General features: G+C 42.0%; 1 long non-coding RNA gene across 1 annotated transcript; it reads right to left on the bottom strand.

The window, feature by feature from the left end:
• Window positions 1–6,264: 6,264 nt before the first annotated feature.
• LOC117510114 lies at window positions 6,265–23,034 on the bottom strand. Its single transcript, XR_004560619.1, has 3 exons — window positions 22,886–23,034; window positions 16,292–16,297; window positions 6,265–6,274 (listed from the first exon to the last, which is right to left on the bottom strand). It is a non-coding gene; the product is annotated as an uncharacterized LOC117510114 (long non-coding RNA).
• Between the last annotated feature and the right edge of the window lie 2,342 nt (window positions 23,035–25,376).

The following is a 25,376-nucleotide window of genomic DNA, read 5'->3' as shown; positions in this document are numbered from 1 at the left end:
GTCGAAGGTGGAGAGAAAGATGTAGAGGGAGAGAGAATGGAGAGGCGACATGAGCTGGGGGAGTTGTGAGGAGAGACAGTGAAGGAGTGAGAGAATCGGCGAGCCCCAGCTGTTGTCAGTGTCACGCTCCTGACGGCCTCCTCCTGCCTCCTCCTGCCTCTCCTCCTCTGTAATAACACGTCAGATCGATGGCTCCCCAGACAGTCAAGCTTTTTACTGCCACACAAATGAAGTGTGTGACATTTCTGCCACTTACACAGGTCATCGTCACACATTCACACCTTCATCATGCCAGCAAGCACTGAGCACAGAGGCTGTGAGCGCCCCCTGATGGACAGTTAGGGAACAGAACACAAACATTAACGTCATCAAACACAGTGGATAGGAAAAATACACACATGCCTTTCGCTTTTCGATGTTTCAGGTTTTTTTTATGACAATAAATTTAAACACCAAATTCGGGCCAGTGTAAAAAATATCAACAAAGTGAATTTAGAAAAAAAGGAAAAATGCTGAAACACAAAAATACTGGAGATCAGATTCAGTTCTGATTTCATTCTGCTTTCTGTGTCATCACTGGTGATATGACAGCTGGAAGATCAGATCATGGTTACTTATAAATGGGAAAACAAACAAAAAAGATTCAGGAACAAATATCAGAAGAACTCAGAAATAGGCAGACTGTCATCAGAAACTGTAACAATGAAACAAAGGCCAGAAGGAAAGTCACTACTGCAGAAGCACTCGCATCTATGTATAACAGGCATCTGTCTCCATATGTCAGAAATGTCACAGAGGATGTAAATCTAAGATTGGTCCACACAGTCAAACAAGATAATCCTTTTGGTGCTACACCATAGTTGATATGACAACAGATATAAATAAGGAAGAAACTGGTGTGACCACTTTTCACCTTTAAAACTGTTTTAGGTGGTAAAAAATAAATAAATAAATAATCATTTCTTGCTGATCATCTGTGATTTACAAAAAAATGACAGTATGTGTTATCCAATTTCTACAACAGTTTTCCAGCAGCTGGCAACTCTCTTGTTGTTATGTACACTGAAAAAAGATACTAACAACAACAATAATAATATGAGTGAAGCGACATGCGGCAGCGTAAAGCACACTCATGGTACATGGAGTCCCAAACAGGAAGTGCCAAATTTTGAGTCCACAGTGAAACAGGAAATGCCAAACGTCAAGTACTTCCTGGATTGACAGACAAGATCTCGTGGAATCTCACAAGAACTCAGTGGCAAGTTCACACTGAAACCGGAAATGCCAAATTTTGAATCCACAGTGAAACAGGAAGTGTCAAATGTTGAACACTTCCTGGATCCCATGGGATGAGATCTCGTGGGATATTGTGGGAATTGAGTGGCAAGTTGAGACTGAAACAGGAAATGCCAAATTGTCAGTCCACAATGAAACAGGAAATGTCAAATGTTGAACACTTCCTGCCATGGGTGGTGCAAGAGCGAAGGCCAGGTTTGCATTGGACTCCCCTGAAATCTGATTGGACACAGATGATTGACATGTCACGGCATCACACGTCTGACTGAAAAGAGCTGCATTTTGAAAGGAGTGACACATATTGACTGCTAGGTTCCTCCTGTACAGTAGTTGGCACTGTGTATCACAAAAAGTTAAAATCCACCTTAGTAGTAGAAGAAAAATGTTTGACTCAGATTTGAACTGAACGTCATTTGAACCATGGACTAATAATGACACTAAAGTTATATTGGTGAGTAAACGACCATTTTTATGCCAGAAATAAGATCCAGGTTGTTAAAAGTGGCATTTCTCCTTTAATTTGGGTTGGCTCCAGTGATATTAAACAAGCAGGCAGCTGTTGATTCATGAGATATTACGTGAAGACTCTGTTCTGTATAAAACCTGTGTAACCTCTTAATTTTGCTCTGTGAAGACTTATTTTTAAATAACCTCTTAATTTTGCTGTCTGGGCGACACACCAGTGAGACAACTTTAGATAAATAAATCTAAAATTATCTTCCTTAAAATGAAAGCAAATCTATCTCTAAAACTTGATATAAATTAATTAAAAATCTAAAATCCAACTTCCTGATGAAGTGGTGTAGAGGAGGATTTTCTTAAAAAGAAGTCCTGATAGTTCAGCTACAATTTGCCAAAAAGTACATCTGAGATATAAACATAGATTTGATGTTTTGGTGAAAGAAATTTTTGTATTTCTTCATATTTGATGTAAATAAAGTCCAAGACATATTCAGTGACTTGGAAATGTTCATGTTTCCATCCCCTGACTTGTCTGAAGAAAACTGGCAATAAACTGCTTATTATTTACAGGTATTTTCAAGCTTTAGATATTTGCTTTCAGTTTGAGTTTGATGAAGATAATTTTAGAAATTTTATTCTTTATAGTTTTTGTATTTCTTTTATTTGAAATGGCATAAACAAATTAAAATATGTGAAATACCAAGTGTTCCAATACTTTTGGAGGGCACAGTATCCTGACCTTATGATGAGTGCAAAATGAGTGTGGTATTATTACTGTTTTGTTTAAGAATGTTTAATTTTCACTGCTGCTGCACTTTGTGTGAAATCATAGTCATATTGTATATCATATCAATATGACAATATTGAGATACAATGATTTGGCCCTATTGTACAGCCCTACTGTCAACTAGCTGAAAAGATTGAATATTAATTTACATGTACATTTAAAAAAATGCTTAAAGTGGCAGGGAGTTAAGAGGGCTGTAATTAGTGGGGTCTGTGGGGTCCCCCCCCCCCAAAAAAAAGCTGAAAGGCAAAAAAAGAAACATGCTTTAAAAGGTCGGAGATCGGGGGAGCTGAGCCCCCCAGAAGCTGAAAGGTTTTAGCCATGCTAATGCTCCCCTGAAGCATTTGGTCAAAAAAGTCTGAAGGACCTAAATGACATGGTGAGATGCTGAAGAACTTTGCTTATTCATTTGTGTGACATATACATATTAATAATAATAATAATAATAATAATAATAATGACATTTGAAATGAGGCTTATCTTCATAATTAACTACTTATTTAATGGAGAAAAAGAATCACATTTAATTTCATTGGCATGCTCATTACATTTCAGTTTATATTTTCTTTTGATCCACAGATGAAGACCAAAAATTAGGGAGAAAAAAGCCATAACAATGTAAAGTAAGTCCCTTCGGCTGCTCCCTTGTTTGCACTCGCCACAGCAAATCCAAGGTGGATCTGCATGTTGAATTGGCACAAGTTTTACGCCGGATGCCCTTCCTGACGCAACTCCATGACTGAGGAAAGCAGATTGAGGAAGGCAGACGTGTCGTCCCACACAGTGCTGAGAAGCGAAGCAGTGCACACTGAACTCAGCGGTGTGTCTGCTCACAAGCCAGCTGGAGTGGACTGATGGAGCACATAGCCTTCTCTACCTCCTGCTGCTGGCTTCCTGGTCATACAAGAAACACCTTTCTAATTTGAAGTAATATTTTGAAGGACATGGATCTATTAAGGTGTCATATAAAACAAATAATGAATCTTTTCCATTCATGCAATGGAAGAAATATTCCCATTTTTTGAAAGCTAGAATGTTTCACTGATGTTGGCTTTGTCTTGTTGAACTGAATGCTCTATCTTTCACTTCATACAAATGTTCTTAGCACTTGGGGTTTAACTTTCAGTCCTTTCAATGTGATCAATTCTCAAGTGAAGTCATGTCACTTCCCTGTCAGTTGCCATTCTGCTATGTTGTGCCTCTTTCGAGTTTATTTTCACATCACCATGTCAACTCAGTCTCACGGCATGTCGCGATTCAGCAGCACGAAATATACATGAATCTATCGGTTTATGATATTGTCACAAAAAGCGCCTCATTTTCATCACAGCAGCACAAATTAATTCCAATACATTCCGTGATGGCTGCACGAAATTAAAACTGAAGCGGGGGGGTTAGGTTATGGTTAGGGTTAGTAATAGTGAGTTAAAAAAAAAAGTCACAAAAATTTGAATTATTTTGTGACGGGGCAACAAAAAAAAAAACCTCGAAACTGGGCTGCACCATGTACACCAGTGCTATACTACTTTTTTGAATGTACCAACAAAATTCCCACAATATTGACACTGTAAAGAGCAGTGATCACCAAAGTGGCATCTAATTTTAATTACATTGAGTGGAACAATGGTCATTATGGAAATTTTTTGGGAGGGACACACTGACTGACTATTTTATCTCTTTCCTAGTGTTTCTAGAAACACATCACAAAGAGTGATACATGTATGACACATCAGATCATTTCCAAACTGAATGCTGTGTTGATCCGGGACGTCGTCTGACTACCAGAGAAATGGCAGAAAAGGTGGACATAGCACTTTCCCGGCACATTCCACTGTTAAAGTAGATTTTGTCATGAAAACAGGAGGGGAGGAATTCGCCACAGAGCCGCTAATGGCGCGGAACGAAAGCACCTCTGTGTTGGTCTCACAGGACATGCTGTGACATGCTCAGCTCTTCGACAATTTCTCAGATACTCACTCGACTGAAAAGCCACCCAAAGGCGTCTGAATCTTCCGAATGGTGGAAGAGCTGGGCATGTCCCGTGAGACTTCCAACACGGAGGTCCTTTTTGTTCTGCACCATTAGCGGCTCCGTCCTGACGCACGAATTCCGCCGCACGTCTTTCATTACAAAATCTCCTGTAACAGTGTAATGTGCCAAAAAAGTGCTATGTCCACCTCTCATCATTTCTCTGGTAGTCAGACAACGTCCCGGATCAACACAGCCTTCACTTTGGAAATGATCTGGCCGTTTCAGCCTGTCGATGGCCGCTTGAAGCGCGGCGGACCCTCAGCCGCTGTGGGCCATCTTTAATCCGGTTGTAATGCTCCTTAATCTGTGTGATGCCCATAACATCTTCACCGAAAGCCATCTGAAGTTTCCGAATGGTTTCCACCTGGCTGTCTCTCACAGTTTCTGAAAAAATTTTGATGCAGCAAAGCGGCAGTCGCTCGGCCATTTTCCTGACAACGAAAATCCGCCGGGGGGCTGGACCACTCCTCCCACAAAGCGTGCTCACAGGCGAATGACACAACCAACAGGCGTGAAAAAACTCACGCATGCGCACAAAGGTTCAAGCTTGGCTGATGTAATCACACGTGATTCAAATCCATAAGGTTATTGCAAAAAATAAAAAGGTCCGATACTTTTCTAACAGGCCTTGTATAACAGCCATATAATGAACAAATTATTAACCTCACTTGCTCAGTCTGTACGGGAATATCAGATACGCTCGGTCCGTATTGACAACACATCGGTATGATATTTTCCCGTACAGACCTCACGCTTGGTTAATAATCCTTTATTATTTATTTATTTATTTTTTGCATCTTTGTGCAGAAACTGTCAAAAGTGATTTCTGTACTTCTCACTGTACTACTGAGATGAGGAAGCAGCACTCAGATCCACGAGCCTACATGAAAATCAATGTGGGCAGCCCAAACATGAAATCGATGCTCCCGCATGGCTCTCCAGAAACAAGAGCTGCAGAAAGGTGGGAGGAAGAAGGAGTGGATTTTACAGAGGTGGGTGGGGGAGTTCACTGAAGCCTATAGGAGATGAATGTTCTCATCCTGAGGGACACCACACGGGGATGTTCAGGTTGGGGGAATCACTGGGGTAAAGTATATCGATTGTTTGGATTGTTATGTCTATCATGCTAAATCATTACAACCCTATTACATCAGGCAATATTTAAATGTTGAACCAAAGAGACTGAGCTAAATGTTTCCTTCATGACAACTGAAATCTTTGGTTGCATGGATGGATGAATCTCCATACTGAGGAGGTTCAGGTCCAGCACAGTCATACGAGAATTCAATGGACAAAGAGGCAAACATAACCTCAGCACAGCATGAATGAGTTAAACACAATGAATCCAAAATGGGTTTAAAGTTTCATATGGATGCAGACAAGTAGCTCAGTGGGATAGGAGTGGGGCTTCCAAAATAGTGGATAAAACATCATACTCTTCATTGTCCCAGTCCACCCAGTTGTAGTGGGTACCAGAATTGGCTGAGGAATTAACCTGTAATCATGTTGCACTCATGGGCAGCACAGTGGATTAGTGGTTAGCACTGTTGCCTCACAGTGAGAAGGCCATGGAATCGACTTCCACCTGTGACCTTTCTGTGTGGAGTTTGCATGTTTTCACTGTGTTTGCCTGGGTTCCCTCCAGATGCTCTGGCTTCATCCCACATCCAAAGACATGCAGGTTAGGTGATCTGGAAACTTTGAATTGTCCATAGGCGTGTGCACGGGTGCGAATGTGTTTGTTTGTCTATATGTGGCCCTGCGACATACTGGTGTCCTGTGATGGTCTGAGAGGTGATGGTCTAGTGGTTAAGGCATTGGGTTTGACCCCAGAAGATCCTCAGTTCAAATCCCAGCCTGACTGGAAAATTATTAAGGGCCCTTGGGCAAGGTCTTCAATTCCCTATTGCTCCCGGTGTGTAGTGAGTACCTTGTATGGCAGCACCCTGAAATCGGGGTGAATGTGAGGCATTATTTGTAAAGCATTTTGAGCATCTGATGCAGATGGAAAAGCGCTATATAAATGCAGTCCATTTATTTCCAGGGTGCACGCCTTATAACTGCTGGGATAGGCTCCAGCCATTCGTGACTCTTAATTGGAGTAAGCCATGAGAAAATGAGTGAGCGAGTAACCTGCAATTGACTAGTCACAGATCTTCATGTGCTTCATGCGACCATTTCAAGGGATACACACAGGTGCCAGTGGGACTCAGGGCCTACATAAGATGACTATGTCTGTTTCAGATGGAAATGTGGACACTTTGGTTGAGATATTTCAATAGCTTGATTTACTAAGATCCCATATAGCAAGTGCTTAATTGCATCAGCATTCCAAACTTTTGTACAGTGGGTTAATGAACATTTAGTTGGTAATTTACAAAAAATAACTACAAATTCAGTCAGCCACTGGTGGCTCTGTGCAACATGACACAAACACACAATTTTTAAATGAAAATGTAATGTACTGAAGTTTTACGAAATCAAAAATGAATGTGCCCTGAAAATGGTTTTGTCATGGGAGGTGTGCAGTGTTTGGAACATGTCCAAATTCACTACTACTTGTCAAAAAAACTGATGATTTAAGGCAACAATCTTCAAATGTGTGTTTCACTCCAGCATCAATACATTCTCTTCACTGTCACATAATCATGAAGAATGTGATATAGAATAAGAATTATTTCTGTCTGTTTTATATGTAGGAGGCTGCCCATGAAACTATCCCCAGCATTAGCCTGAGACTGTGACACTGACTGCTGGAGCACCACAGATGCACAAAAGACTTTCTACTTAAATTTCTATTACACAGAAAGACATGATTAGATTCTGTAGAGACTTTCAAGTCTTGTCCCTTTCGTATGGCTAGCACACTGCCATTGTATGTTACTATGCTTTCTGCCCTTTTAAATTAATTTTATTAGTAAAGAGAGCGGGCCGTGGCCTCAAATTTATCTAAAGTCTGGGTCTTTTAGTGAAGCTTAGGGCTAGTGGCCAGTGATCACCTTATTGATTCAGTTTTTCTTGTTGCTAAATGCTGAGAAATTATACTGTAATTGTTGTCTTTCTCCCACCTGATTCTGTTTTTTTTCTGTCTGTTTAAAGTGCACCTCCATCCAGAGATGGGTTTGGGTATTTTCTTCTGTAGGCCTCCCGTCTTGTGCACCAGCATGGACTCCAAAAATTTGCTGTATAATTTCCTGTATTGTCTATTGTGTTGGTAGCATGGCCCAAGCAGAGGGTCACCCCTTTGAGTCTGCTCTGTTTGAGGTTTCTTCCTGAAATCATCAGAGGGAGTTTTTTCTTACCGCTGTCGCCTGTGTGCTTGCTCTAGGGGTTGGTAAGGTTAGACTTTACTTGTGTGAAGCACCTTGAGTCAACTCTGTTGTGATATGGCATTGTATAAAAGAAAATAAATTGAAATTGAAAATGATAAATATGCCATTCTATTTTATTTAGCCAGTGAATTTTTCATTAAGTCAAACATAGGACAGTATAAATTAATGTTTAATTACTGTGTTTTCTGTGGTAAAGAAGGCTATTAACATCTTATGGGGAATTACTTACTGAATCAGATTCATGCAACTGCACTGATATCACACTTGGTAAGTTAACAGTCAGGTTCTCTTTGAATTCACTATAAAATATTGATAGTAGAAATATTTTTTACAACCCCAAATTAGAAAAGATTGTGATGATATGGAAAATGGAAATAACAAAAAACACATGGATCCTTACATTTAGTTTGACTTCTATTTCATGGCAATATTTCATGTTTTTTTTTTTGTTTTTTTTTTTTTGTGGTTGACATTTTCTTAATATACATCCATTCCTGCATTTAAGACCTACAACACATTAAAACAAACAAACAAACAAACAAACAAAAAAACATAAAATAAATGCTGGCAGGGGCAATTTTTTTTTTTGTTTAAATGTGAGTATTAATTCAACACTTTTACAGCCAGTTTTCTTGAGACAAGTCAGGAAATGGATACTGTTTCTATTTTGCCCAAATAAATTAAAGCACTTTCAATGACTCATATGTACTGTTACATTTTTACACTTAAATTATTACATTTTCTACCCATGTGAACCCTGTTCCCATCATGTAGCTTCGGTGGCCCTGCCTACTGGTTTGCTCTGACAAATTTACAGAGATCCAGCCTCTTAATTATCCAGCCTTCTCTCACACCTTTTTTTGTAATCCCATCATGAAATGACTCACATTTTTGCGATGTGTTTTTTTTTTTAAATTTATTCTTTTTAATCCTGCCTGTTCCGCTAAGCCAAAACATATCCCCGACAGACCCCCTCCAACCCGTGTCACCATGCATTTCATGAAATTGTCACAAAATTAATTTGTGACACCGTCACAAAATGTGGCACATTTTGTGACGGTGTCAAGAACGAACAGACAATTCACTTTTCGTGATGCCATCATAAACTGGCGTGAGATCAGTTTGAGCTACATGTTATGCCAAAAACATGCTTATGGCTAATGAAGATGTTTAATCCAACTCCATTTCACTTTGACTCAACTTTGTACTCAGATTATGAACCGTTTGAATCTCAAAATTGGGTTGGTTCCATTTCAAATGGATTTATGTGGTGTAGATTGTAAGTAGGGCTCTGTAGTATAAATTATAATATTCCCCTGATGGCATTTAAAGGTACTGCACCAGTGTTCAATATAGATAACACAGACATACATACACATACCACACATGCACAAAAAATGTTTTGTGTTTTTAACGTAATATAAATATGGTTCCAGAAGGGCTAATAAAAACATCTGACTATTAATTCAAACCATTAATGTATTAAAATGTCACTGTTAGGAAGAGAAAAGCAAAGCTGTTTGTTTAAATTACTCCAGAGTAATGACATGGTTGTATATTTTTGGTTTCTGTTTTTTGCTGTCCTACTGTAAGTCAGCTCATTAATAGCTGCAGCTCCGAGTTGATTGATTCCTTATCAAAGTCACTACGGTCAAAGGGTTTCCAGAGCTGTGCTGAATTTCAGGGAGGGGTGAACCCACAGGTCAAATGTCTCCTGGCTCCTCCTGGCGTGCCGGTGAAGCGTGGTGGAGGAGGCAGCATCACTGCAGTGACCGCTCATAATCAGGGTCTTGTTAAAAGAGCCCAGGATCATGTTAATAATGGGCCCAGGCAGGCTCAGACACCTGGGTACAGGGCTGTCACTGCCGCTTCCAGGATGACTGACATGACAGGAGCTGCTCAGCGTGTTGCTACCAGGAGGCAGCTTGTATGCGAGCGTTCACATCAGGAGCACAGTTTAAATCTGCAGATTTAAACTGTTGTTGGGAATAAGATCCTCTCCTCTTTCGTTCAGTTCAGCAGGTATCCATCTTGAATTCAAACAATTTAATTCTTGGATAGTGTTGATCTCGCATACACTGCTGCTCCGTTCGCTCTCTGCTGGTTTGTGCAGCTCGCTGGTTGGTATTCAGAGCGGCTTCTCTGCTGACTGTGTCTGGAGCGTGCAGCGGCCGGGACATCCTCCAGGTCAGAGCAGGGGTAAGGGGGTTTGCCAGAAGCGTTGCCCCCAGCAGACTGAACCCTCACTGGGCACGGCTCTCTGATCTGCTCCCCCTCTTCTCCATGCTTGAGACAATACCAGACTATTGATATTTCTGAAATGCCTGGTCCAGCCTGCTGTCTGTCTTTTGCGTTTTTAAAATTGCAGTTTGATGTTGTTTTTGCCACATTTCTAGAAATTGCAATAGTTTTTTTCTTTTGCCTGCGTCGTTTTGAGGCAGAGAAGAAACTCGATGCAGAATAATGATGTATGATGTGGGGGTTGGCTGCAAAGCCGGTGCCTGCAGTGGTGTCCTTCAGGGTGATGGAGGACGGCGTCTGAGCTGTGATCATGGACAGGCCCTGTCCATCTGGGTGCCCTGATGCCAGCAGCACTTTGCCAGCCTACTTAGTACCTTGGGTGTCAAATTCTCCACTGGGGACATGTCAAACAGACTTAAAACATGGCCTGGACTAGGGGTAGAGTACCCTTCAACTGTTTTGGCTCTTGCATATCTGACCTCTTTTCTGAGATTTAAATTATTCCAGTCTATGCATAAAGGACATTCCGTAATGATGCCATAACAATTAGAGTGTGAATCGGCTCTGGCAGCTCATCTCTCCTCCTGCCCAAAGCCCTTTATTAGGAGAGTCAGCGTCCTCCTTTACATACGGCTTCATGGAGCCACCGAGTAAAAGGGCAACGGGAAGGAGCTGAGCTGCCCTTTACTACCACAAAATGAGAGGCCTAATGAAGGGCACAAGCAGCACCAGTATATATAGCCATAATGACCACAGCCACAACTGTAGGATGTGGATGCATGTGTGTTTTTTATTATTATTTATTTGGCTTTGTCATTTTCTTGGTTTGCCATAGCATTTACGGCAAGGATAATTGTTCCTGTGAGAAGGCACCATTTTTCATCGGATCTGTTGGTGGAGGCATAATGTGGCAACATAGTGATCAAGGAGCTTACACCTGCAATACTGCATTCACAGGACTGTGGAGATGTGAGAAAAGCCTCTTTCAGTCTCTTTATATTGACAAATGTATCAGTTTTTACCTACCATTAGTAGGACCTACAAATTCTTTTATTAAAACCTCCTACATACTTTAGCTTAGCGCTGGGTGAAAGTATTTACAGTGACAAAATTACATAGTCCCCTTCACACATAGTACGAATGTGGTCGAATTGCGCATGAAGTGCACATGAAGCAGGAATCGTATGTAACACGTGTAAAATCGTAGCTGCTTCCAGCACCTCGTACACCTGTTGCTACAACTGCACTTGCACACACCAGCAAATCCTCTCATGGCAGGTGTCGGCCAAATTCCAGCTGACACACAGGAACAGCACTCAGAAAATGTGTGGCCATTCGCACTATTAGTCCGACAACAGTCGGCAGATGATCACTGTCGAGTTGGATGTGAAATTTGTCTAATTGTCCCCACGAGTCTGGCTTTGCAAACAGACACAGTGACACGTTGGTGTGTGCGCTGAACTGACAGGGGGTGTATCCACCAACAGGAGCAGCTGTGGAGATCTGTGGTTCTGCATGTCACGAATGGGGAACACGTACTGTGTTTGGATGGACATGGACTAAGAACTGCCTACTGTGACATGCGTCTATCTGCTTGCTGTCATCATGTGGATATACATAAAAACATTTATGTAACAGCTGAGTGGATCCATGTCATTTGATTGGTGCTTTGTATGTTACATGACATGAATTATCCCATTTGTGTTGCATTGCTTTTAGAGTGCAGTTTGGTTCCATTTAGAGTGCAAATTTGGTTCCATACATTTGGTACCATTGCACTCTGCACACGTGTGCACACACAAACACAGACACACACACCAGCAACACCATTACCCTGCTATCGCCACTTCACTGGCACAAAGAGTAATAAAAGTTTCCTTTGAGGTTAATTTGGTGTAAAATTCACCACAAACTAATCAGTTCATCCTCATTATGCACTCATTTAACTGGTGAGTTACAAGATGATGGCATTTATTCTTTCTGAGTTATCATCTGCACAGTTTGGCTGAGATGGACTCGCTCATCTGTTTTTGTGTTGTGTTACCAGCAATGGGACTAAAGTCAGCTTGTGATGTTGTTGAAAGTCTTGCAAATGTGAGGCAGCCACTTGATTAAAAAAACACTCGGTTTGTGCTCTTAGTATTAAATCTGTAATGGCACCTGCTCTCTTGGAGAATATAACAGAAGATAATATGAATGTACATGAGACAGATATTCAACTTAGCATCTTCCAGGAATATATACAAGACAAAGAAAGCCAGAGAGTTCAGTTCCATGCTGTTCCACCCCAGCAGCACACCACTCTCCACACTCATGTTTTTTAAACCGGGTGAATATTTTTACAGCGGGAGGACTGTGACTCCTGCCACACAACAGGAATGATCTCAGATGGACACATGTGATTTGTCCACAAATGAGACCCCCTCATGATATCACATGCTCAGTGATGCTTCACGGTCTGAGCTATGTTCACAGACATCATTTAAATCCAGCATGAAGGTGTCACAGTCACAGCCTTCTCACATATTCAAACTGGATTTAATTCTTTAAAATTACACTGATCCAGAAGGTTACTCCCCAGAAAAAAATAAATAAATAAATAAATTGATATGATCATAAAGGTGAGTGTTGAGTCCAGCACACCTTTGGAATGGAATATTCATTATGGAAAACAGAGTGGCATCAAGATTCAAACCCAAATATCTTGGCTTCATGAATGTCTTCTTGGCTTCTGAATCTCATGCAAAGGTATTTCTCAGAGCGCGGCACAAATCGGGTGGACACAAGTGCAAACTCTCACAACAGGTGTGGTTAGAATCAGGTTTAATTGTTGAGAGGCAGGGATTCGGTACACAGGTGGTCCAGCAGCGATGGCAAAGTTACAGACAGACATGAGGCTGAGGCTTGGTCCAAAAAACAGGCTGAGGTCAAAAAAACACAGCGTGGAGGTAATCAGAGGCAGAGACAAGTACAAGGTCGAGGGCAAAACGTGAGGCCTGGAAAGTGAAGTACATTGAACAATCAAGCGAGGGACTGTGAGACTGTGAGGGCTTAAATAACTGGTGATGTAATTAGTGCAACAAGACAAAGGGGTCAGTGAAGGTTCTGGAAGGGGGCGTGACCAGGGAAGACAAAGGTAAGTGCAAGAGAGTGAAGGCAGGAAAACAGAGTAGAGTGATGAAACAAAGACACATGAGCAACTGCAAGAGCGGGAGTGAATAAGAATACAAGGCAGACAGAAACAAACTGTGAGACAAAGACACAATGGCTGGTGCAGTGATATGGAGTGGGGAACATACTTGGACGGGCGTGAAGGAAACATTGAACTATGAACAAAGCTAAAAGAGAATAATATATTATCCAGACTAACTAAGTGGATGGCAGAAAACAAGGAAATCAATGATTTTAATCAAAACTAGAACCGGAGTGAGATATATAAAAATATAAAGTTTATGCAATAACTAATGGTGAGATGACAGCATGAACTAAGACTAAATAATGAACAGAATGACAACAACCAGTGACTACAGTATAATGCAATAAAGGGAATTAACTGATAAGCAATAAGTAACAAACGGAACACAAACACTAAAGCATAATACAAGAAATGAAATAAACAGAATCAAACTATGACTGGAGTGACTAAGTGACCATGAATGAACAAATACAAAGATGAACGGAAACAAAATCAATAAGCACCTGAGCATAGCATGAACGTGGATTTGAGACCATAATTATAACCAAATGCCCTAAAGGGCTGGACCATGACAGTATCAAAGACTGTTTCAAAAAAACAGAGACATTGAGGAGATGTATCATAAAAATTCTCCATTTTCAGGTCTCTCAGAGTCTACAGCACTGTTTTGTTTATTACTGGCCCTATAAAATGTCAGCACTTCAGAATTTAAAATATGTGCCAAAATAAATGCAAATGAAACAATTGACTATAATCAGAATCTCTGTTGACTTTGAGGCCTCTTCCCTTGACTTTGTTTTTCTGAGCCTTTGTTCCACGCGTCTTGTATGCCAGTCATTGAAATGAGTGAATGAGAAAAGACAGTGAGCATATCCACATTCTTTTAAACATAACTCCAAGATTCCAAATGGCAGCGCCTTGTTATTTACCGTGTCACATGTTGGTATGTAAAAGAAGATGTGACTAACTGTTAATCGGTGTGGGAACTGGGTAATGTATTAGAATTTTGATTGACTGATTTTCCTGTTCTTCTGGGGGACTTCAACGCCCACGTGGGCGGCAACAGTGAGACCTGGAGGGGGGGTGATCAGGAAGCACGACCTCCCCAATCTGACCCCGGGTGGTGTTCAGTTGTTGGACTTCTGTGGTAGCCACAGTTTGTCCATCACGAACACCATGTTCGAGCACAAGGGTGTCCAAAAGTGCACGTGGCACCAGGACACCTTGAGCTGGAGGTCGATGATCGAGTTTGTAGTTGTATCATCTGACTTTTGGCCACGTCTCTCGGACACTTGGGTGAAGAGAGGGGCTGAGCTGTTGACCGATCACCACCTGGTGGTGTGTTGGATCCGCTGGGAGGGGAGGACGCCGGTCAGACCTTGCAGGCCCAAACATATCATGAGGGTCTGCTGGGAATGACTGGCAGAACCCTCTGTCAGCAAGGTCTTCAACTCCCACCTCTGGGAGAGCTTCTCCCAGATCTCAGGGGAGGTCAGAGACATGGCGTTCGAGTGGACCATGTTCTCCACCTCCATTGTCGATGTGACCACTCGTAGCTGTGGTCACAAGGTCTCTGGTGCCTGTCGCGGCGGCAATCCCGAGCCTGCTGGTGGACGCCGGAAGTAAGGGATGCCGTTAAACTGAAGAAGCAGTCCTAGTTGTCTTTGTTGGTAAGTGGGACCCCGCCTCAGGAGGAGGGAGCAGCTCTCCGCCAACACTGTCTATAGTGCAGATGGGGAGCTGTTGACCCTGACTGGGGATGTTGTCGAGCGGTGGAAGGAATACTTCAAAGATCTCCTCAATCCCATCATCACGTCTTTCGAAGAGGAAGCAGAGACTGGGGACTCAGAGGCGGACTCATCCATCACCCAGGCCGAAGTCACCGAGGTGGTAAGAAAGCTCCTTGGTGGCAAGGCTCCTGAGGTGGATGAAATCTGTCCTGAGTACCTTAAGTCTCTGGATGCTGTGGGACTGTCTTGGTTGACACAACTCAGCAACATCGCGTGGTGGTCAGGGCCAGTCCTCTGGATTGGCAGACCGGGGTGGTGGTCGCTCTGTTTAAGAAGTGGGACTGGAGGGTATGTTCCAACTACAGGGGGATCACACACCTCAGCCTCCCCGGTAAGGTCTATTTCAGAGTACTGGAGAGGAAATTCAACTGATAGTCAAACCTCTGATTCAGGAGGAGCAGTGTGGTTTTTGTCCTGGTTGCAGTACACTGGACCAGCTCTACATCCTCCATCAGGTGCTCGAGGGTTCATGGGAGTTCGCCCAGTCCACATGGGCTTTGTGGATCTGGAGAAGGCGTTCGCCCTCGACCTTGTACGTGTCCCTCGAGGCATCCTGTGGGGGGTGCTCTGGGAGTACGGGGTCCGGTGTCCTTTGCTAAGGGCTATCCGGTCCCTGTATGACTGCAGCAGGAGCTTGGTTCGCATTGCCGGTAGTAAGTCAAACATGTTTCCAGTGCACCTTGGCCTCTGCCAGGGCTGCCCTTTGTCACCGGTTCTGTTCATTACCTTTATGGACAGAATTTCTAGGCACAGCCAGGGTGTAGAGGGGGTCCTGTTTGGGAACCACAGAATCTCATCTCTGCTGTTTGCAGACGATGTGGTTCTGTTGGCTTCATCAAATCAGGACCTTCAGCGTGCACGGGGGTGGTTTGCAGCCGAGTGTGAAGCATCCGGGATGAAAATCAGCACCTCCAAATCCGAGGCCATGGTTCTCGACCAGAAAAAGCTGCCTTGGCCTCTTCAGGTTGGTGGTGTGTTCTTGCCTCAAGTATCTCGGGGTTTTGTTCACGAGTGATGGACAGATGGAGTGTGAGATCGACAGACGGATCGGTGCATCGTCTGCAGTGGTGCGGCCGCTGTATCAGACCATCGTGGTGAAGAGATAGTTGAGCAGGGGGGCAAAGCTCTTGATTTACCGATCGATCTACGTTCCAACCCTCACCTATGGTCATGAGATTTCTCTCATGACCGAAAGAACAAGATTGCGAGTATAAGTGGCCGAGATGAGTTTCCTCCACAGGGTGGCTGGGCTCTCCCTTAGAAACAGAGTGAGGAGCTCGGAGTCGAGCCGCTGCTCCTCCACGTCGAAAGGAGCCAGCTGAGGTGGCTCGGGAATGAGCAAAGCCATGTCATTTAGGTCCTTCAGACTGTATTTTGAGTAAATGCTTCAGGGGAGCATTTGCATGGCAGAAACATTTCAGCTTCTGGGGGGGCTCCGCACCCCCTTCACCCTGCCTTTTTAAGCATTTTCCTTATTTTGCATTTCAGCTTCTGGAAGGGCTCTGCTCCCCATACCCCCACCTTTTTAAGCATTTTTCTTTTTTTGCCTATCAGCTGACGCCCTGAAACTTTAAGCATTTTTGTAATGTCAATGTAAATTAATATTCAAAGTTTTCAGCGAGTTGACACTAGGGCTGCACAATATGGCCAAATTATCATATCTCAATATTGTCATATCAATATGATATACAATATGACTATGATTTGACGCAAAGTGCAGCAACAGTGAAAATTAAACATTCTTAAACAAAATAGTAATAATACCACACTCATTTTGCACTCATCATAATGTTACGATACTGTGCCCTCCAAAAGTATTGGAACACTTGGAATTTCACACATTTTAATTTGTTTATGTCATTTAAATACAAGAAATACTATACATATATATGTATATAATTTTATTGTTTTGTGCAAATATTTGCTTATTTTGAAATGGATACCTGCAATACATTTCAAAAAAGCTGGAGCAGTGGCAAGAAAAGATGGGGAACGTTGATGAATGCTCAAAGAACACCTGTTTGGAACATTCCACAGGTGACCAGGTGAGTGCCATGATTGGGTACAAAAGGAGCATCCCCAAAAGGCTCAGCCATTCACAAGCAAAGATGGGGCGAGCATCACCGCTTTGTGAACACCTGTGTGACAAAATAGTCCAACAGTTTAAGAACAATCTTTCTCAAAGTTCAATTGCAAAGAATTTAGGGATTCCATCATCTACAGTCCATAATATATAATCAGAAGATTCAGAGAATCTGGAGAACTTTCTACACATAAGCGGCAAGGCCGAAAACCAGCATTGAATGCCCGTGACCTTCGATCCCTCAGATGACACTGCATTAAAAACTGACACCATTGTGTAAAGGATCTTACCCCGTGGGCTCAGGAACTCTTCAGAAATCCATTGTCAGTTAATGCAGTTCGTTGCTACATCTACAGTAGACAGTGATGTGTACATTAGGGTTTTTGTATATGTTAATGGCTGCAAGTGCAAAATGAAATGAAATCAGTGCAAAGAACTTCTTTTTCCGGATGTAATATACATTGACGTTAACGCAGTACTTGAATAGCAGTGTATGTATATGCATATATATATATATATATATATATATATATATATATATATATATATATATATATATATATATATATATATATATATATATATATATATATATATATATATATATATATATATATATATAAATCGCCATCTCTCCTTGATTTGCTCCAGTCTGGTTCCTGGTTCCAGCAGGTTGTAGCTTCCTGGTTATACAGCTGCCCAGCCGGGGTCTCTGATTGCCAGGGTCTCTTGCATCTCCACATTCCTCTGCAGATTTGCAATTTCCTTGTACAATAAATCCTGTTCTTTCGCCATTCAGCCTCCCATTTGTCAGTCATGTCTGGACCCGCCATAACATTTAGGGCTTATTGAACTTTATTTTTCTCTTTTGTTTCCTTTAGAATAAATGTCTCCAAAAGTAACAGGTAGACTAAATCCAAAGTTTGTGGGACAGTGCTGCTTTGTGCAAAGGATACACAGCACTCATACAATGGTTATTACAACAAATAAATAAACATACAAAAAAGCAATCTCCTATTTCAGATGTGTAATTCTTAATTCATGCTCCGTCGTGGCACTAATCTGGAAACATTGAAGCAACTCAAACTGTTTCCTGTACAACAGGCAGAACCCTGCTTGTCAGAGGAATTATTCATGTTTGTGAGGTATCTGACCTTCTCCATTTCTGCATCTGGTATTAACCAACAGCAGCAGTTGTTGGTGAAAAACCTCTCACGGTGTTATCAGCTTGGCTGTGTTGTGCTGCCTTCCTGTAAATGATGGACAAAGTGTGGAAACGAGACATAGAACAGATCACAGGGACTTCTGCTTGACAGGCCTCGGGTGAATGAGTGCGTGTACAGATTTGTCAAGATACTGAGCAATGTATATGACTATAAATGTCTCGGTACGTGAGCACGTATGTGTTTGAGGTCCACTGAGGGGTGGTGTGACTGCGCTGACATGTGTCCGACAGCGTGGCTCACTCCTGGCTTCTCTCTCACACTCCACTGGTCCTCCCAGAGCCTCATGCATAATGCAGCAGGCCACAGACACACACTTTGCATGATAATGTGTGGGCCTTCTGTGTGGACGTGTGCCGAGTCTGCAACAGAGCAGGAGAGTGAGCGCCGGGCACGGCAGCATCTCTTTGTACAGTCAGCATGTATCCCAGCATTACATGCTCCTCATCAAAATACAAAATCCTTGCACAGGCTTAAAGATACTTTCTGGAGAGAGACATAAGCTGTGATCTTGCAGCATCATGTTCCTGTTACAACTGGATATCAATATTCAAACATGCAACATCTTGTTAGCCAAGTTCCATTACAGCATCATACTACAGGAATAAAATAGGATAAAGAACTTCTTTATGCTTTATTTACGAACATAAATTTACAGATTAGTTTCAAATGAAGCAACCTTCACTGTGCACATAATTCCATATGTCCTTTTCTGTTCCCCATCCAACCTATTGGCGCTTCAGAGGTGCTGCAAAGAGGAATGGGCAAAACTGTCCAAAGATAAATGCACCAAGCTTGTGGCATCATATTCAAGAAGATGTGAGGCTGTAATTGCTGCCAACGGTGTATCAACAAAGTATTGAGAATAGGGTGTGAATACTTAAGAATATATGATTTCTTAGTTTTTATTTTGAATAAATTTGCAAAAATTTCAAAAAACTTTTTTGTGTTGCCATTATGGGGTGTTGTGACAAGAATTTTGAGAGGAAATAAATTCATTTTCTTAATTTTGGAATAAGGCTGAAACATAAAATGTGGAATATGAAAGCCTGTGAATACTTCCCGATGCACTGTTTATTCACTACAGGGCACTGCACAGGCTGAAAAGTTTCTAATAATTGCAAAAAAGATAAAAGTGGAGACAAATATGTCACTGGAGGTGGTATCAAAATTTTCCATCTGCATCAGACGCTCAAAGAGCTTTACAATTATGTCTTACATTCACCCATTTGCACAAATACACTCACACATCGATGTGACGGTGCTGCCATGCAAGACGCTCACTACACACCTGGAGCAACTTGGAGAATAAGGACCTTGCCCAAGGACCCTTAGTGCTCAAGCCCAACCTTTAACCACGAGACCACCTCATCCCCAGTATAATATATATATATATATATATATACACACGAGGTCTGTTAGAAAAGTATCCGACCTTTTTATTTTTTTCAAAAACCTGATGGATTTGAATCACGTGTGCTTGCATGAGCCAACCTTGAACCTTCGTGCGCATGCGTGATTTTTTTCACGCCTGTCAGTTGCATCATTTGCTTGCAAGCAGCCTTTGTGTGAGGATGGGTGGATTTTCTTTGCAAGGAAATGGCGGAACGACTGGAGCAGTGCGACTGCATCAAATTTTGCCACAAACTGGGCGACAGCCAGGTGGAAACCATTTGGATTATTCAGATTGCTTTCGGTGACAATCCTCTGGGTATCACACAAATTAAGGAGCGGTACAACCGGTTTAAAGACAGCCGCACAACGGTGGAGAGTGAGCCACGCTCTGATCGGCATCAACACGCTGAAATGACCGGATCATTTCCAAAGTGAACACTGTGGTGATGTGGGACCGTCGTGTGATTATCCGAGAAATTGCGGAAGGGGTGGACATCAGCACTTTTTCGACACATTCCACTGTGAAAGAAGATTTTGCCATGAAAAGAGTGGCGGCAAAATTCATCGGCATGAAGCTGATGGTGCAGCAACAGTGCCTCCATGTTGAAGCCTCACAGGACATGCTGTGACATGTCCAGCTTGACCACAATTTCTCGGATAGTCACACGACTGAAAAGCCACCGAAACCGTCTGAATCTTCCAAATGGTTGATGAGCTGGGCATGTTACAAAATGTCCTGTGAGGCTTCATCACGTAGGCGCTGTTGCTGCGCCATCATATATATATATATATATATATATATATATATATATATATATATATATATATATATATAGTAGTGTTCAGAATAATAGTAGTGCTATGTGACTAAAAAGATTAATCCAGGTTTTGAGTATATTTCTTATTGTTTCATGGGAAACAAGGTAACAAGACCAAGCATTCATGATATGCACACTCTTAAGGCTATGAAATTGGGCTATTAGTAAAAAAAGGAGAAAAGGGGGTGTTCACAATAATAGTAGCATCTGCTGTTGATGCTACAAACTCAAAACTATTATGTTTAAACTGCATTTTTAGCAATCCTGTGAATCACTAATCTAGTATTTAGTTGTATAACCACAGTTTTTCATGATTTCTTCACATCTGCGAGCCATTAATTTTGTTGGTTTGGAACCAAGATTTTGCTCGTTTACTAGTGTGTTTAGGGTCATTGTCTTGTTGAAACACCCATTTCAAGGGCATGTCCTCTTCAGCATAAGGCAACATGACCTCTTCAAGTATTTTGACATATCCAAACTGATCCATGATACCTGGTATGCGATATATAGGCCCAACACCATAGTAGGAGAAACATGCCCATATCATGATGCTTGCACCACCATGCTTCACTGTCTTTACTGTGAACTGTGGCTTGAATTCAGAGTTTGGGGGTCATCTCACAAACTGTCTGTGGCCCTTGGACCCAAAAAGAACAATTTTACTCTCATCAGTCCACAAAATATTCCTCCATTTCTCTTTAGGCCAGTTGACGTGTTCTTTGGCAAATTGTAACCTCTTCTGCACATGTCTTTTATTTAACAGAGGGACTTTGCGGGGGATTCTTGTAAATAAATTAGCTTCACACAGGTGTCTTCTAACTGCCACAGCACTTACAGATAACTCCAGACTGTCTTTGATCATCCTGGAGCTGATCAAATGACCTCTAATTTCCTGCTTTTAAACTCAGATAAAACTGAAGTTATTGTACTTGGCCCCACAAATCTTAGAAACATGGTGTCTAACCAGATCCTTACTCTGGATGGCATTACCCTGACCTCTAGTAATACTGTGAGAAATCTTGGAGTCATTTTTGATCAGGATATGTCATTCAAAGCGCATATTAAACAAATATGTAGGACTGCTTTTTTGCATTTACGCAATATCTCTAAAATCAGAAAGGTCTTGTCTCAGAGTGATGCTGAAAAACTAATTCATGCATTTATTTCCTCTAGGCTGGACTATTCTAATTCATTATTATCAGGTTGTCCTAAAAGTTCCCTAAAAAGCCTTCAGTTAATTCAAAATGCTGCAGCTAGAGTGCTGACGGGGACTAGAAGGAGAGAGCATATCTCACCCATATTGGCCTCTCTTCATTGGCTTCCTGTTAATTCTAGAATAGAATTTAAAATTCTTCTTCTTACTTATAAGGTTTTGAATAATCAGGTCCCATCTTATCTTAGGGACCTCGTAGTACCATATCACCCCAATAGAGCGCTTCGCTCTCAGACTGCAGGCTTACTTGTAGTTCCTAGGGTTTGTAAGAGTAGAATGGGAGGCAGAGCCTTCAGCTTTCAGGCTCCTCTCCTGTGGAACCAGCTCCCAATTCAGATCAGGGAGACAGACACCCTCTCTACTTTTAAGATTAGGCTTAAAACTTTCCTTTTTGCTAAAGCTTATAGTTAGGGCTGGATCAGGTGACCCTGAACCATCCCTTAGTTATGCTGCTATAGACGTAGACTGCTGGGGGGTTCCCATGATGCACTGTTTCTTTCTCTTTTTGCTCTGTATGCACCACTCTGCATTTAATCATTAGTGATCGATCTCTGCTCCCCTCCACAGCATGTCTTTTTCCTGGTTCTCTCCCTCAGCCCCAACCAGTCCCAGCAGAAGACTGCCCCTCCCTGAGCCTGGTTCTGCTGGAGGTTTCTTCCTGTTAAAAGGGAGTTTTTCCTTCCCACTGTAGCCAAGTGCTTGCTCACAGGGGGTCGTTTTGACCGTTGGGGTTTTACATCATTATTGTATGGCCTTGCCTTACAATATAAAGCGCCTTGGGGCAACTGCTTGTTGTGATTTGGCGCTATATAAAAAAAAAATTGATTGAATTGATTGATCAATGGGTAAGCCTTTGCCATTCTGGTTATTCTTCTATCCATTTTGATGGTTGTTTTCCATTTTCTTCCATGCATTTTTGTCCATTTTAAAGCACTGGAGATCATTGTAGATGAACAGCCTATAATTTTTTGCACTTGTGTATAACTTTTCCTCTCTCCAATCAACTTTTTAATCAAACCCAGCCCGGACACAGAAAGGATTGACAGATTGATAGCTCTTTCTCGATTCTGTGGGTGGTGGTGCATGGCCGTTCTTAGTTGGTGGAGCGATTTGTCTGGTTAATTCCGATAACGAACGAGACTCTGGCATGCTAACTAGTTACGCAGCCCCGTGTGGTGGGCGTCAACTTCTTAGAGGGACAAGTGGCGTTCAGCCACACAAGATTGAGCAATAACAGGTCTGTGATGCCCTTAGATGTCCGGGGCTGCACGCGCGCCACACTGATCGGATCAGCGTGTGCCTACCATTCGCCGAGAGGTGCGGGTAACCCGATGAACCCCACTCGTGATGGGGATTGAGGATTGCAATTATTTCCCATGAACGAGGAATTCCCAGTAAGCGCGGGTCATAAGCTCGCGTTGATTAAGTCCCTGCCCTTTGTACACACCGCCCGTCGCTACTACTGATTGGATGGTTTAGTGAGGTCCTCGGATCAGCATTTCCTGTATATTCGTTTTGTGAATTGTTCTGTAATTTGTGTCTGTAGCATGGCCCAAGCAGAGGGTCACCCCTTTCAGTCTTGTCTGCTTGAGGTTTCTTCCTCAGAGGGAGTTTTTTCCTTACCACTGCTGCTCTGGGGGTTAGTAAGTTTAGACCTTACTTGTGTGAAGCCCCTTGAGGCAACTCTGTTGTGATTTGGTGCTATATAAATGAAAATAAATTGAAATTGATATTATGCCATGCTGTTAGACATACTCCATGTAAGATCTTACTATACCTTATTTGTAAATGGTAATTGTAATCTTTGGCACATGGGAATGTCTGTTTGTCTCTGTTGTTTGACATCTGTGTGTCATAAGTTGCTTTGGTTTCTTCTGATAGAAAATAAATGATGGTGGAATCATTGATAATTTCAAAGCAATGGCAATATTTACAATCCTCAGACCTTTCTCATTTCTTTTTAGTACCATCATCCTCAGTGCTATCCCTCTGCAGGGATGTTCTTGGGTAAAAATGTCACTCCCCATAACAGCAGTGGGCCTTTTCCAGCAATGCATGGGCCAACAATGTGTGTGGCCAATAAATAAGGAATGATTACAATATTTATGTATATTATTCTTTTAACAATGGTAACTTTTCTGTTTTCAGGTACATGCATGTGCTGTACAGTACAAGAAGAAATAAAACAATAAGAAGAAATAAAAACAAATATATCTCCATCACAATTACTTAATTTTTATCCAAAGCCATCAAAATATGGCCATCAGGTATTGCTTTGCTCCCATCTGTCTGTGCTCAGCAGAAGTCCAGTGCTGTTACTGCTAGAGTCATCAAATTCACAGGGAACATTCTTGGCACACAGACCTTGGACAAGTTCAAAGATGGCTAACCTTGACCTATTTTAAGAGCTATTTTGCGGATGATAGCCTGCTGATGTCACTGGCTGGTCTTGCTAGCTGCTAACTGCACTTAATTTCTCTGTAAATATTATCTATTTTTCATATGTTTTGTAAAAGCTACCGAGAAGAAAATTCTTCTAAAAATGAAAATGCTGTTTTTGTAACCTGAATAGACGTCTGGAGGGATTCACAAGACATTTTGCGGACATTCGCGTGGTGATACCTTTGGCTGGTCTTGCTAGCTGCTAACTGTGATTCATTTCTGTGTAAACATAACCTTTTTGTCATATATTATGTAAACGTTAGCGAGGAACAAACACTTCTAAAACTGAAAAGGCTGTTTATATAACCTGATAACGCCTCTGTAGTGATTGACACTTTGAAAAGGTGGGGCTATTCATGCTCCCAGTATGAGTAGACAGCAGGCGACCACAAGCGACCTGTCTGTGAAAGTTGTCTAAGTGCCTTACGAGTGTGGCGGAACCAAACAACACACATGGGCATGATGGTGCCGAACCCCCCCCCCCACACACACACACACATACACCATGAATCCAACTTTGTCAGCTGTGGCTGAGGACCCTGGAGTCTGGTCGCTGTCCAGTGCAGTGCACTGCTTGGACAGCTGACCACTGTGTGCTGCAGCTCAGCTGGAGAACAGGCAATGCATATGCGTGTCCGGGCGCTCATGCCCTGATCACATGCTAATAATTACATACCGACACGATCACATGAGGACCGGCCAGCATCTGAGCGCACAGCATGGTGTTAAGCCACGTAAATTGTAGTTTACATGACAGACAGAAAGAGTGCAGATTAAATAACACAAGTAAGGGGAAAGGTGTAAACTCATTCATTTGTGAACGCTTTGCTCATACTCTTTGCTGTGGACATACAGCGTCTGTCAGCTAACCGCCAACTGATAGCTAGATGTGACTTTGCATGTAAGGCATTACATTACAAACACAGACATCAGACAGATGCAGGAATATTTATATTTCTGATGATAAAAAAAATCAGTCAAACAAAAGTTGATTTCAAAGTCAGTATTATTCAAATGGTGTTACTTTATTCTTTAAAAAAAATGCAAAGAAGTCAAATGCTGATTGG

Source organism: Thalassophryne amazonica, chromosome 5, assembly GCF_902500255.1.
Source record: "Thalassophryne amazonica chromosome 5, fThaAma1.1, whole genome shotgun sequence".
NCBI classification, from domain to species: Eukaryota; Metazoa; Chordata; class Actinopteri; order Batrachoidiformes; family Batrachoididae; genus Thalassophryne; species Thalassophryne amazonica.
Note: the sequence above shows the minus strand (reverse complement) of the source record. Positions and strands in the feature narration are given on the sequence as shown.